Source organism: Miscanthus floridulus, chromosome 5 (genome assembly GCF_019320115.1).
Source record: "Miscanthus floridulus cultivar M001 chromosome 5, ASM1932011v1, whole genome shotgun sequence".
Taxonomy (NCBI): domain Eukaryota; kingdom Viridiplantae; phylum Streptophyta; class Magnoliopsida; order Poales; family Poaceae; genus Miscanthus; species Miscanthus floridulus.
In genome coordinates, this window is record NC_089584.1 from 98,278,031 (window position 1) to 98,291,419 (window position 13,389).

The following is a 13,389-nucleotide window of genomic DNA, read 5'->3' on the forward strand; positions in this document are numbered from 1 at the left end:
TGGAGCCGCCGCCGCACGCCAGAGGGCGGCGACAGCGGCTGGAGGGGAGCCGGAGAAAGAGGCCCTAGGGCAGCGGCACAGCTGCCCCCTAGTCGCCCGCTGGGGGGGCGCTCGGGGATGAAGGAGGAGACAAATCTAACACTGCCTCTAGTTTTAACACTTTAATTTGATAATTTCGCTGGCTCCTTTGATAGCAATAGAGGAATATGACAATATATAATTTAGTTAAGCTGTCACGTGACAACAATAATTACTTTCTGAGTTTTCCATCGTATGTATTCAACAAATTAATGATCGATCTGGTTTGGGTATAGAAATTATTCTCATATAACTAACGCCGTTTAATATAATACTGAAATTCCAACATCGTTTTATGGGGGAAAAAGAATCATCGTCGCTAGTGGGCCGTTCAACCCGGAACTAGCCTAGCCTAGCTGGAAAGTGTAAAGTACGTCGTCTACCCATGCCTCGGCACAGCACTACAGCAGGCTATGCCTAGATATGTATGTACTCTCCTCGATCCTCGATGGAGTTAACAAAGCTTGGTTTCTGGATGAGTCTGATTTTGATTGATAAGTCCTGATTAAAATCAATAAACGAACATGCTGAATAAATAAGCAGTCTGTCCAGACAGCCAGGAGCCCAGGACCCAGGGGGCGCACTTAGCCGTAGCAGACTTATCAATTAGCAAATGGGCTTGTTTAAGCAGGACCATTTGAGAGCTAGTAGTATATTATATATAGAATCGAAAGCTGGTTTTAGTTCCGTGTGCATGTGCACGCCGACGCCACCCTCCCTCTCAGCCCGTCACTCACTTGGCCATGAATGTGGAAAAAGCTTCACTCGCTTTAGGGCGTCACCAAAAACCACTCCTATTTGTTTAAACTTATCAGCCGGCTTATCAGCTAAAATTTACAGTATTTTTCTTTCACAACAACAGTTTCAATCAGCTTATCAGCATTAATACCGGCCGAACATAGTCGCTAGCAACGAGTTCATCGCCTAGCTCGCACACTTCCCAGTAAATCTTCTGTCGCTGGCTTGCTGACCCACTCCCGCCTGTGCTGCTGGACTGGCAGCTTTTATATTTGTTTATCTTCACTGAGCCAGCGATTTGGCTCTGCTTGTTGAGGACGCCCTTAGCTCACTTTCCTCTCTGCTTTGCAGGTTGCAGGGTAAGGCCTGGTTTAGATTGAGATTATGAATCAGTATTTGATACTGTAGCACTTTTGTTTGTATTTGATAATTATTGTTCAATCATGGTCTAACTAGGCTTAAAAGATTCGTCTCGTAATTTACAATCAAACTATGTAATTAGGTTTTTTTTATCTATATTTAATACTCCATACATGTATCCAAAGATTTGATGTGATGGAGAGAGAGTGAAAAAACTTGCAATCTAAACAAGGCCTAAGGGTAAATACTTTTATTGTCCCAAACTTAAGGGTAGATACTTTTTAGTGCTCCATTGAAAGCTCTAGTTTGGTTTTGGTTAATTGATGAAACTCTAAGTACTAACCTAGTTTATCAAGATGATTATGAGATAGGTAGCACTACTCCAAGTGATGAAGCAATGGCGAAGATCATGACAATGGTGATGGCATGGTGATGGTCAAATGCTTAAAAGAAGAAAGAGAAAAACAAAAGGCTCAAGGCAAAGGTATAAAATGTACGAGTCATTTTGTTTTAGTGATCAAGACACTTAGTGAGTGTGATCACATTTAGGATAGATAGCCGTACTATTAAGAGGAGTGAAACTCGTATCGGAATGCGGTTATCAAAGTGCCACTAGATGCTCTAACTCATTGCATATGCATTTAGGATCTAGTGGAGTGCTAACACCCTTGAAAATGTTTGTGAAAATATGCTAACACTTGTGCACAAGGTGATACACTTGGTAGTGTTGGCACATCTACATAGGAGGTGGTGTTTGAAGGGTTGAGATGGGTTCGGGGAAAATGGAACGCCTATTTTCTATTGCGCCGGATGCAAATTCTTGTGGTTGGCTCATTGGAGCAAGGGTGAAGAAGTTAGAAGTGAAAACGAGTTGATTGCGAAGATGCTGACGTCGGTCAACTGACCGGACGCTGGACCTGAGATGCATCGGACGCTGGTTTCTACGTTCGGTCAAACTGACATGGCGACACAGTGACTAGGGTTTAGCACCGGACGCTAGTCTGTGTCCGGTCAAGGTGGACCGGACGCGTCCGATCGAAGAAAACCGAATTTGGACCCTTACTGTAAATGACCGGACGCTGGTGGTTCAGCATCCGGTCAGTTTTGCCAGAGCGTCCGGTCAGTTAATAGCCGTTGTGATCTGTCGGCTCAAGTTTAACTCAGAATGACACGTGGCTTACATCTGTGGACCGGACGCTGTGTCCAGGGTCCGGTCAGTATGACCGGAGCGTCCGGTCAGAGCGTATTTTGCCCAGTGAAGGGGTATAACGGCTCTATTTGATTGTGGCTCTATTTATAGCCCCATGGCCGGCTCAAGGGGACTCTCTTGCACATTTTTATTGACATAGCAACCTTGTGAGCTTAGGCAAAGTCCTCCCACTCATCTCCATCATTGATTCATCATCTTTGTGAGATTGGGAGAGAATCCAAGTGCATTGCTTGAGTGATTGCATCTAGAGGCACTTGGTATTCGTGTTGCGCTGCGGATTTCGCTTGTTACTCTAGGTGGTTGCCACCACCTAAACGGTTGGAGCAGCGGTGGAGGATCGACACGAGTTGGTGATTGTTCGTGGCCGCCTTCGGTGATTGTAAGGGGAGTTGTACCTTTCCCAGCGGAGTGCCGAAAGGTAACTCTAGTAAATTGCTTGTGTCATTGAGTTACCTCACTTGTGGGTCGGTTCTTGCGGTGTCCTATCGTGTGGACGAGGTTTGTGAAACACCTCTTAGCCGCCGAACCACCAAGTGTTGGTCGACACAACGGGGACGTAGCGTGTTGGCAAATACATGAACCTCTGGAGAAAATCGATTGTCTCTTGTCTTTGGCATTCTCCCGGTGATTGGCTATATATTCATCTTGTGATTGGTTCATCCCCTACACATCGGTATAATCACCTTACTCACTTATTTACATTCTTGCAAACTAGTTGACACAAGCTCTTTAGTGTAATTAGAATTGAGAGCTTACTTTATTATTTATATTCATCTAGTTGAGCTCTTTAGAGTAGCAAGGTTGAGAGCTCTTAGTGAGTAATTACATAGCAAGTTTGTGTGCCTAAGTAATCATTGCAACTAGAATTGTTGGATAGGTGGCTTGCAACCCTTGTAGAGCTAGAGCAAGTTTGCATTACGCTATTTATCATACTAATCAAATTGCTCTAGTTGATTTGTAGATTTTTAAATATGCTATTTACCCCCCTCTAGCCATATTAGGACCTTTCATCCATATTGTAGCAGCTGGTCAGAGGAGCAGTTCTTACTCTTGTACTCCGTATTTTACAACGACCTTGCCTAGCTGGCTATATATAGCTGCTTGCTTTCCCAAAGGTGCACATTTTTTTGGTGTGCGTGTTGTAGATATAGGATAGGATTCACCCCATGATAGAAGAGAAAGGGCGCCATTCAGCCTGTTCGGGAGGCCGTAAACGATCGTAGATTATTTACTGCTGGCTGGTTTGGTGTGAGAGAAAAACACTGTTTCCGACTGAAAATTTACGATCGTTCACGAGCAAGCAAACAGGCTGATTGTTTATTTGCCGGTGCTTCATATCATGCCGCTATCATTGGAGAGAAACGTACATACACTTGTTACTAGTTGTTACTATTACCAACATTGGCAAGGGTTGATGTAATTCCTCATCGATCTCACATGTCGATCACATGCATGCAAGGTTCAAGAGATGTCGATGAAGAGCGAATGCTGCATTAATTACATATCTTTCAATTTGTCCATACATTACTTGTTTTTTCCTCCAACATATTGCAAAGCCGAATGCTACAACTGGTGCCTGTTGTATGTATGATCAGTATATGGTTAATCTACTTTGTTTTTCTTTTTTCCAACAGAAAATAAGCAACGATGTGTAGTGAAAAGGAGAATATAGATGCCAGTGAGGCAGTGTGACAAACGCTGCAGAAGCAAAGCGAAGGCATGAACCAGTGGAGGCTCAGCAGGCAAGGCCATGTCACTTTGCAGCAATCAAGCAAGAGAAGGATGTTCATATGCATGCTCGCACGCAAACACCGATGCTGCAGCGCGCGTGTACTTATGCAGGGAAATATTCTCTGCGTGTTCAGAGAACAAGCATGCATGCGTTTCTGTCTCATGACACATGAAAGAAGACCAAGCCCTTGTTTAGTTCCCTCATTTTCCAGAATTTGACACTATGTAAAAAGAAGATTCCTCGTCACATCAAACTTGCGGTACATATATGGAGTATTAAATGTTGATGAAATCAAAAACTAATTGCACAATTTAGTTGTACTTTACGAGACGAACGTTTTAAGCCTAATTAGTCAACGATGGGACAATTATCATCAAATACAAACAAAACGCTACAGTGCTTAACAGTACCGCTACAGTGCCCCAGATTCGGGCGGCGCCGAATCCGGGCACGAACTAAACGCGCCCCAATAATAGAATGGACATCTGAATTCCGAAAGCAACCGTACGTGAGTTTGTAGAAGAGCTGACGAGGCATTCTGCAGCATCACTGCGCCATCACAGCGAGATGCGCTCTACTATAGAGCAAAGGTTTTAAATAGCATGCTATTGGACATAGCCGTAACTTTTTTTTTCAGCAGCTATGAAGCTATAGCGGTGATACGACAGATAGTGTTTTATAAAAAAAACATGAAAAACACCGGTAATTGATGTAAAAAAAATTATGGCAAATATGAAATTCGATGAACACATATATTTCTAAAGTTCCACAAATCTAGGTAACATTATCAATATGACATTACAACATGGTTCATGAAACTCCGGTGTTTAATTGTCCAAAATATCAAATTAGTAGAAAATGATAAGTAGGAAATATTAATTAAATTCTCACTGATACGACCTGTTGGCAAAATCTGAAATAGCACCTCTGTTTGAACGTTAAAGCTATGCAACTTAGCGGCGCTATAGCGCACAATAGCGGTCAAAGTTGGCATAACGTCACATATAGGAATAGCTTAGCGTCAAGTCTCTCCAGCCGCTATAGCCCGCTATTTTTTTTTCCATGTTATAGAGTTGTAAGTTCTCTCACCGAAACTACAAATAGGTACTATTGTTTTAATTTGCAAACGGACCTGTAGCTTAGTGGTTTTACGGGGCCTTTAGTCGTCTAGTCTCGTCAGGTTATGGAGAGAGAGAATTTTATAGAATTTCATCGGAATGAAACCCGTTGTCATAGTTACCAACACAAAAGTTGATGTGATGTTATTGATAACAACGTCATGAAACTCATCATTAAGACTGACGCCGCTGGCCCTTTCCCTCCTCTCGCAACTGCCATCATCTAGGGCCCTTCTCCCCCTTCCTCTTTGGTAAGTTGATCTGTCGATGTCAAGAAAGAGAAGGGACCCATCTCGCTTTTATTATAGTTTTTTTTTAGTTTAGTTTGTTTAGGGTTTAGCCCAAACAAATCTATCGACGAAATCAAATATTTTTTTGGTTGGGATCATGCTACCTGCGATGACTTCGATGATTGTCATGATGAAGTCACCATTGTAGGTGTCGATTTCATCGGCATGGGGTCAATTTGTGGCCGTTATCTACTGTGGCAGACGTGCTCTTGGGCACTCCCCACGAGGATACTAACTCTGTCTCATAAATCTCATCATATCGTCAATGGTTGTGGAGAGGAAATCAGGTATACATGAGGAGTGGGAGGTGACGAATCTACAACCTATGCAACGGTTGATATTCTTCCATCATTTCAAATGCGTTTTAGATTGGTTCTGGAACGTTGGGTCTTGCTGCATGTCCAATGTTTTGGGTTGATCATTGGATTCGACATGAGGACTGTATTTTGGCTCCGATGTTTAACGAAACTTTGTTATGAGAAAAGCCACTAGACAAGAAGTTGATAGAAGAATTTGATAGAATATTATATCTTTTTTATTTTAGATTTTTATGCGCAACTTAGGGATGTACTACGTCGAATTAATATGACCCTATTCCCTTCGCAGAAGAAGTAGATTATACATCTGTGATCTAGCAGTGGAGCAAATCAATAGTTTTTTCACTCCGATATTCGGGAAAGCTACACGTTGTTTCATTTCAAGAAGAGATGGATCCTCGGATTCTACAGCACTTGCCCCGTTGCCCGTCCCGCATGTGCCTCGCCGGCTGACTTTGCTTGGTGGCTTGTGCCTTGTGGCCTTGTGCCCGAGTGTGCTCGCAAAACGCCGGTAGTGCCCCGTGGCCTGTTTGTGTGTACCAGAATGATGGCCGCTTTCGGAAGGGACGACGGCCGGCGGGGAGCCGAGGAGTCAAGAAACGCAGCTGCTTTTTTGCTGCAAAAGGACCCTGCTCGGAATATATGTGTACTTCCTGTCCGGCCACGGGAACATTTTACCCTTTGTTTCTTTTGCCAGATTGCATTGGTTTCGCGTCGGCAGACATGCATGCGAGCGCGATAGGATTCCTTTTCCCCACAAGTTCTCACTTGGAATCAACAAAATCGTCTTTCTTTTTATGAGCTGTTTATAAGCAGTAGGTCCCATTTATTTGTTTTTAGACGGATGAAGTATACTGCATCAACTAAGGATGCATATCCATATCCATATACAACTATTGTCTATTAAACTCTACAAACATCCAGCTAAAGTAGTCTGCATAAATAGCTTGGATAACTAGCTTTTTACATTCATTTATTTTTTACTTTATTTTAAACAGTTTTGTTTATTTGTTTGGCTAAGATCGTCCTCTCTACGTTAAGCAGCCACTACGTTAAGCAGCCACTGGTTGATCCATCATGGCACCAACACGCATTCATACCCCATGCCTTCCCAAATAAGTTGTAGAACATTTGATGCGGATTCCGGTAACACATCGGTGAGGGTTTGATCATCCAAGGGCCTACAAGTTTCTCACGAAATCGGATGAGTTCCCATCGAATTGGATTCGTAAATAGCTAGAGCCGCCTCAAGCCGGTTTCTCCAGCCTTGACCAACCACCCATCGAAAACCAGCCTGCCAGAGCCGCCTCAGGCCGGTTTCTCTAGCCTCGACCAACCACACCCATCTAAAACCGGTCTAGGCCGTTTTTGCCAGACCTCGTACGGTCATATATAGCCCAAGCCCCCAAGGTTGATTTTTTCTGATTCAACCCAAAATCACCAATTTAAATCCAATTTGATCCGAATTTATGCAGACCTCGCTGTTACGGCGTACTCAGACGCTGATTAGGCGAGGTTCTAGGACACCAGGCGCTCAACGTCGAGCTTCTGCGTGTTCCTGGGAGATGCGCTGGTCTCCTGGTCCTCCAAGCCACAGCCCACGGTCCCCCGTTCAAGCGTGGAGGCCAAATATCGCGTCGTCGCCAATGCTGCTGCTGAGTCTATCTGGCTTCGTCAGCTTCTTAGTGAACTCAATTGCGGCGTCAGTCTCTACCATATACATGTTGGCAAACCCGGCGCACCACAAAAAGGACCAAGCACATACATCCACTTCGTCCGAGCGGCTGGATGATCTCTGCATTGTTCAAGTGCCTACTGGTGAGCAATATGCCGACGACGTGATGACTAAGGGCCTGCCGACTTCAACATTCCAGGCTTTCTGTTTCGGTCTGTGTGTCGTTCCAACGACGTCGTGAGCGGAGGGGTTGAGTGACATAGGCCCGTTCGCTTCGCTGAAAAAACACGCCGAAACATTGTTCCGACTAATTTGGTGTGAGAGAAAACACTGTTCCGGTTGAAAAAACAAGCTGAGAAAAACGAATTATAAGAGAAGCGAACAGGGCCATACAGGTTTGACTGTGTTAGTTAGAGGTCGCCGACAACCCCGTTCGTGTGCTGCTAGTGCACACGGATGTAACATGTATTTAAGCTCAGCATCGAGATGCAATACAACACTGTTCGTCAAATTCCTCTCTTCTACAGTGCTAATTGTTTGTCTAAGGAACTTTCTCAAAAGAAGATGGAGACCTGCCCTAATACCGAAGCTGGTAACGAAGTCAATCATTGAGCACTCAACGCTTGACCGCCCAATCAGAAATCCGGCATCGACAGTCGACACTCGACACGGCGGGGCAGGCCGCAGCGAGGGCGCGGCGCGTGCGGCGTCGGGCCCCCGCCAGTGAGAGCCCCCGCACGCGCACTCTGGGACTGGGAGACAGGGAGAGTCTTTCTTCCTTTCGGTTTTCGGTCGGCGTGCACGCCATGTGCTCGCAGTCGCAGCGCATCCGTTCCACGACCGCGGCGGCTGGTGGGCTGGTGGCGCCTCACCTTTTTTTCGTTGGAACGGACGCCACGTACAATGGTTGAAATAACCACCGATCGACAACGTCCATTTGAGGGCGTGTTTAATCTGAGAAAGTTGGAATTTGGGGTTACTGTAGCACTTTCATTTTTATTTGGTAATCAGTGTTCAATCATAGACTAATTAGGCTCAAAACGTTCGTCTCGTAATTTTCTACCAAATTGTGCAATTAGTTTTTTTTGTCTACATTTAATGCTTCATGCACGGGCCACAAACATTCGATGTGATAGGTACTTTAACATTTTTTATGAATTTGGGGTGTAACAGGCGTCACGATGGACCCAGTAGCTATAGCCTACTGCCACTATACTACTCCTACTAGGCTGCTACCAGTCTACTACTAGTACATGTCAGTATAGCAGCTGCACCAAATCAGAATGGCTCATGTACTGAGCTCGCACAGTACTCCTCTGTAAAAAAATACTATAGATTGCGTGCCTAGTGTTGTTCATGTTTGACCAAGGCCTTGTTTAGATTGTAAATTTTTGCAATCTAGATACTGTAGCATATTTCGTTTGTATTTGACAAACTTTGTTCGATCATGGACTAACTAGGCTCAAAAGATTCGTCTCATGATTTACAACCAAATTGTGCAATTAGTTACTTTTTTTACCTACATTTAATGCTCCATGTATACATGCGTCCAAAAATTGATGTGATGCAGAGAGAGTGAAAAAACTTGGAACTTTGAGGTAATCTAAACAAGGCCCAAATTTTTAACGAATAATATTCATATTTATGACTCTAAATTAATTTATTATGAAAATATATTCCATATTTAATCTAATGATATTTCTTTGATGTTATAAATATTTATAATTTTTTTATCTATAATTGGTCAAATACGATATACTAAAACATAATATTGTGCTAGAGTTACATGTTTTCCTAGATGGAGGGAGTATGTCCATCCTATAGGCCGTCTCTCATAGGAGTAGTATGCAGCGAAAAAGAAAAAGAAAAGTTAGAATTCTCCTCCAGCATTATACACATTTTCCCAAAATAATCGCACCTCTAGTTAGTTGAAAAAATAGAATTTTAAATTTAACCAAAAAATTCTAAAAATAGTTATATTTACGATGCGTAATAAATATCTATATCATCAGATTGATAGTGAAATATATATTTTATAATAAATTTATTTGAATATACAAATTTTAATACTATTCTCTATACTTGATCAAATTTAAAAATGCTTGAATATTACCAGCGAGATGTAGGAGTACGTTTAGGCGTGTTCACGGGTTTTTTTCTCTCTCTATTTCTATATTTTCCTGTTAAATTAAACTATTTTTAAAAAAAATTCTGTATAAATCATGTGGAAATTCGTGCGTTTCAAATGAACCCTTGTATTGGAAATTGTATATTTATACGATTATATCCGGTCAAATCCAAGCCTTTCCGTCTGCTCTGCCTGCATCTCCTGCCGCTTGTGCTTGTGAGTACTAGGTCACGTTTAGATTGCAAAAAATTGCAATCCGATGAATAGTAGCGTTTTCGTCTTATTTGGTAAATATTGTCCAATCGTGGATCAACTAAGCTTAAAAGATTCATCTCGTGATTTCCAACTAAAATGTGCAATTAGTTATTTTTTTTACCTACATTTAATGCTCTATACAAACGGCTAAAAATTGATGTGATGGAGAGAGAGTGAAAAAACTTGGAATTTGGAGGTGATCTAGACAAGGCCCTACTCCTGCTGCCGACCGGCTTGTTCCTCGTTGCCTGCGAAGATGCAAAGCCCTCGTCGCTGTCATCTCAGGCAGCCTGCACGATAACCTCGTCTGTCGACCCCTCTACCAGTACGCTCGCACGGACTACACAGTCAGGAGGTGTATAGTGCAGCACCATGGGCCGTGGCAGTCAGTACCGGACTACTTACTGTACCCAATAGCCGGGGCCTCTATTATCCACCGTCAGCTACGGCCTGCGGCCTCGTCCAGTACCTTCCGCGAGATCCAGTCATCCAGCCCATCCGAGCGCACCGCACAAAAGGAAAATTACACAAAAATGATTGGGCCCAATGGTTCGGAACACTTTCTACGCTCTCTCCCTCCTTTACCCCGATGGCCCGGCCTAATTAATAGCTCAATATTTCTCCTCTGCCGCGCATCGCTCTCCTCCGGCTGCTCCCGTCGGTCGGACTCTGCTTCTCCCTCCCGATCTCCCGATCCAAAATCCCTTCTCCTAGCTGCCTCCCGAGCCCAGCGCGAGACCTGCCCCGCCCCCGAGGCCGCGACATTCGACCGTGAGGCGGACCGCGCCATTGCGGACTCCACGACCGCGAGCGGCGCCGCCCCCGAGCGCCGGCACCCCGCCTGCCGCCGCCCCGCCTGGGCCTGGCGCTGGTCGCCGTCGCCGAGCTTCTGCGGCACTCCCACTGCGGCGCTGCGCCCCGCCCCGCGTGGCTGAGCCGCTGAGGTGCCGACCGAGCAGGTTGCGCGCCGCCGGAGACGGCCGCCGGGTGCGCCAAGCTGCAGAGCAGCCCGCCAGCTCCCCTGGACCAGTGAGTGTCCTTTTGATGTTCTGAGCTCTCCCAAATCTTATACACTAGGGTTTGGACAGTGAGCACTGGACTGTAAATTTGAGATTAGGGATTGTGTATCGTGAAATTGGTGTGTGATTCATTATTATTGGTTAGGGATTTGTTCTTGCGAATGCAATTGGAGCCGTTTGGATCCCTTTATTTTGGAGGAATTAAAATCTACCTAATGGATTAGGCTATTTGACTGGAATTTGACATTCCATTACATTCCCAAGCTTACAAATAAGCCTATCTTAAATTCATAGGGTGGGAGATAAAAATGGATTCTATAGATCGCTATGCTATAATTCTATTCTCCAACTTATAGTACACTCTTTAACTTACTTTCTTACAATAGAAATACAACATATAAGTATGTCCCTTGTATGCCTAACAATAAATATACAAATATATTCTATATATAACTATATTAGTTTAATTAATCTATGCTTAAATTGTAATTGTTAGAATGAATTCAGTTCAAAGGGTCCTAATTTGATTTTAGATCTCAAACATAAAGGCGAAGAGAAGTGGTACTACTGGTTTTCAGCTCAATTCTATGAATGTGTGCTCAATCATGTGCTATATATTATACATTTACTATTATGTGGAGATGTGGTACAACTAATTTTTAGCTCAATTCTATGAATGTCCCTGTTCGCTTATCTTATAATTCGTCTTTTTAGCTTGTAGCTTGTTTTTTTTCAGCCGGAACAATGTTTTTCTCTCACAACAAATCAGCCGGAACAGTGTTTCGACTTGTTTTTCAGCGAAGCGAACGGGTCAATGTGTGCTCAATTATGTGTTATATCTGCTATATATTTTACATTTACTCTTATGTTGTATTATACATGCTAAATATTAGGCTATAGACTATATATAAAAAAAATCCAAACAGCCCTTCACATTTTGAATTCCCAACTTCAAAATCCTAGGCCCACCCTAAAAGCGAATCATCTGCCACTATGGTGGCGGCGGTGTCCGTGCCGAGCCAAGCACAGGCCGTGCTTCGGGGCCGGCTCTGCAACCCAGCCTTCGTCCACTCCGCCCTCAGGTCCTCCCAGACACCAATTACAGGTGAGCCGAATCGGTACCCATTCCGCCTGCATGGCTTGCTGGAAACAATTTGCTAATCTGCCAACTTTTGTGCTGGGCAGCAAGCTGAAGTACCTTGTCGCCAGCTCCGTCTCCGTGGCCTGCAATAACTCCGTCCTCCTCCTCAGTCCCCGCGGGTGTGGAAAAGCAGCGGTGAGGTTCCTTAACTGGTTGCGTATCCTTTTCTGATTGCTGCAGCTCAGAAATGCTGTTTGATGAAATGTGCATGTCGGCAACTGCACATTTCAACTCTGCAGTGCAGTGTGGAACTGTAGTTTACTTTTTGTTTGAGAGTTCATTTTTTTGCAGGTGGTCGTTCTTGATGATCTGAAGAAGAAGCACCCTGATGCGATTTCTGTGATATGGGTGCGATGCAGCATTCTGTTTAGTTCAAGTATCACTAGAAATATGTGCCAATTAATTATACAAATGAGAAACGATGACTCACTTAAACTTCAGAGACAAACTTCTGTTGTGAAAGTAGTATCCAGTGCTACTGATTGATGTAGCATAAGTGGTGACTAGCTCTCTCCATCCCAGTGACAACATTTCAACTTTTCATGCTATTAGAAAGACCTCTTTGTTAGTTGATCTCCACCAATAGGCGTCCTGATCGGGGGCGCCTATCCCTAATAGGTTGATGGGCCCCTGTCGCACAACACATATAAAGATTGGTGGGGATCACGGCTCGAGTAACGAGGTTGGTCGGAGCCGCCGTGATCCACTGATAGAAACCTAATCCGATCTACAGTGTGCTGCCAGCGACGGGATGCCCCACCACACCGCCGCCGCCTCTGTAGTGTCACCACGGTCGCCACTGGACATCCACGGCATCGCCACCACGATGCCTACAACGCCGCAGTATCGGCGTCTACGCCGGAGCTGCCACGACGCCGGTGGCCATGTACCAAAAGGATGACCCATACGAAGGTACACCAACTGTTTTCCCCATCTAGTAGAGGCTCTACTCCGAATCTATGGTCTAGAGGTCCACCGTGATCCTACAATGGTATCAAAGCCAAGGACGTATCGGGTAGAGCATAGAAAAGAAAGAACATGGGTTAAATCCATTTCGGATTGAAACTCTAACCCTAACCGGGTAAAAGCAAAGAGAAAAGGGACCGGGGGTGGCAGACGTCACTGGAACCCCGGTCACCACTGCCACCGCGCGGGAAAAGATGCCGCACCACCGTTCTTACCGGCGCACGGCAAGAACAGAACAGATCCAGTTCGGATCTGAGGAAAGGAGTAAAAGGAAAGAAGAACAGTGGTTCCCCAACCCTAACCCTAACTGGGTGAAGAGGAAGGGCCATCGGCTCACGAAGCCGAACCCTAACCCACGAAAA

At 44.5% G+C, this 13,389-nt stretch overlaps 1 long non-coding RNA gene across 1 annotated transcript; it reads left to right on the forward strand.

Annotated features, from left to right (window-relative positions):
- Nucleotides 1–10,568: 10,568 nt before the first annotated feature.
- On the forward strand, nt 10,569–12,504 carry LOC136452728 (uncharacterized). Its single transcript, XR_010758889.1, has 4 exons — nt 10,569–10,930; nt 11,884–12,025; nt 12,106–12,196; nt 12,353–12,504. It is a non-coding gene; the product is annotated as an uncharacterized lncRNA (long non-coding RNA).
- The last annotated feature ends 885 nt before the right edge of the window (nt 12,505–13,389 follow it).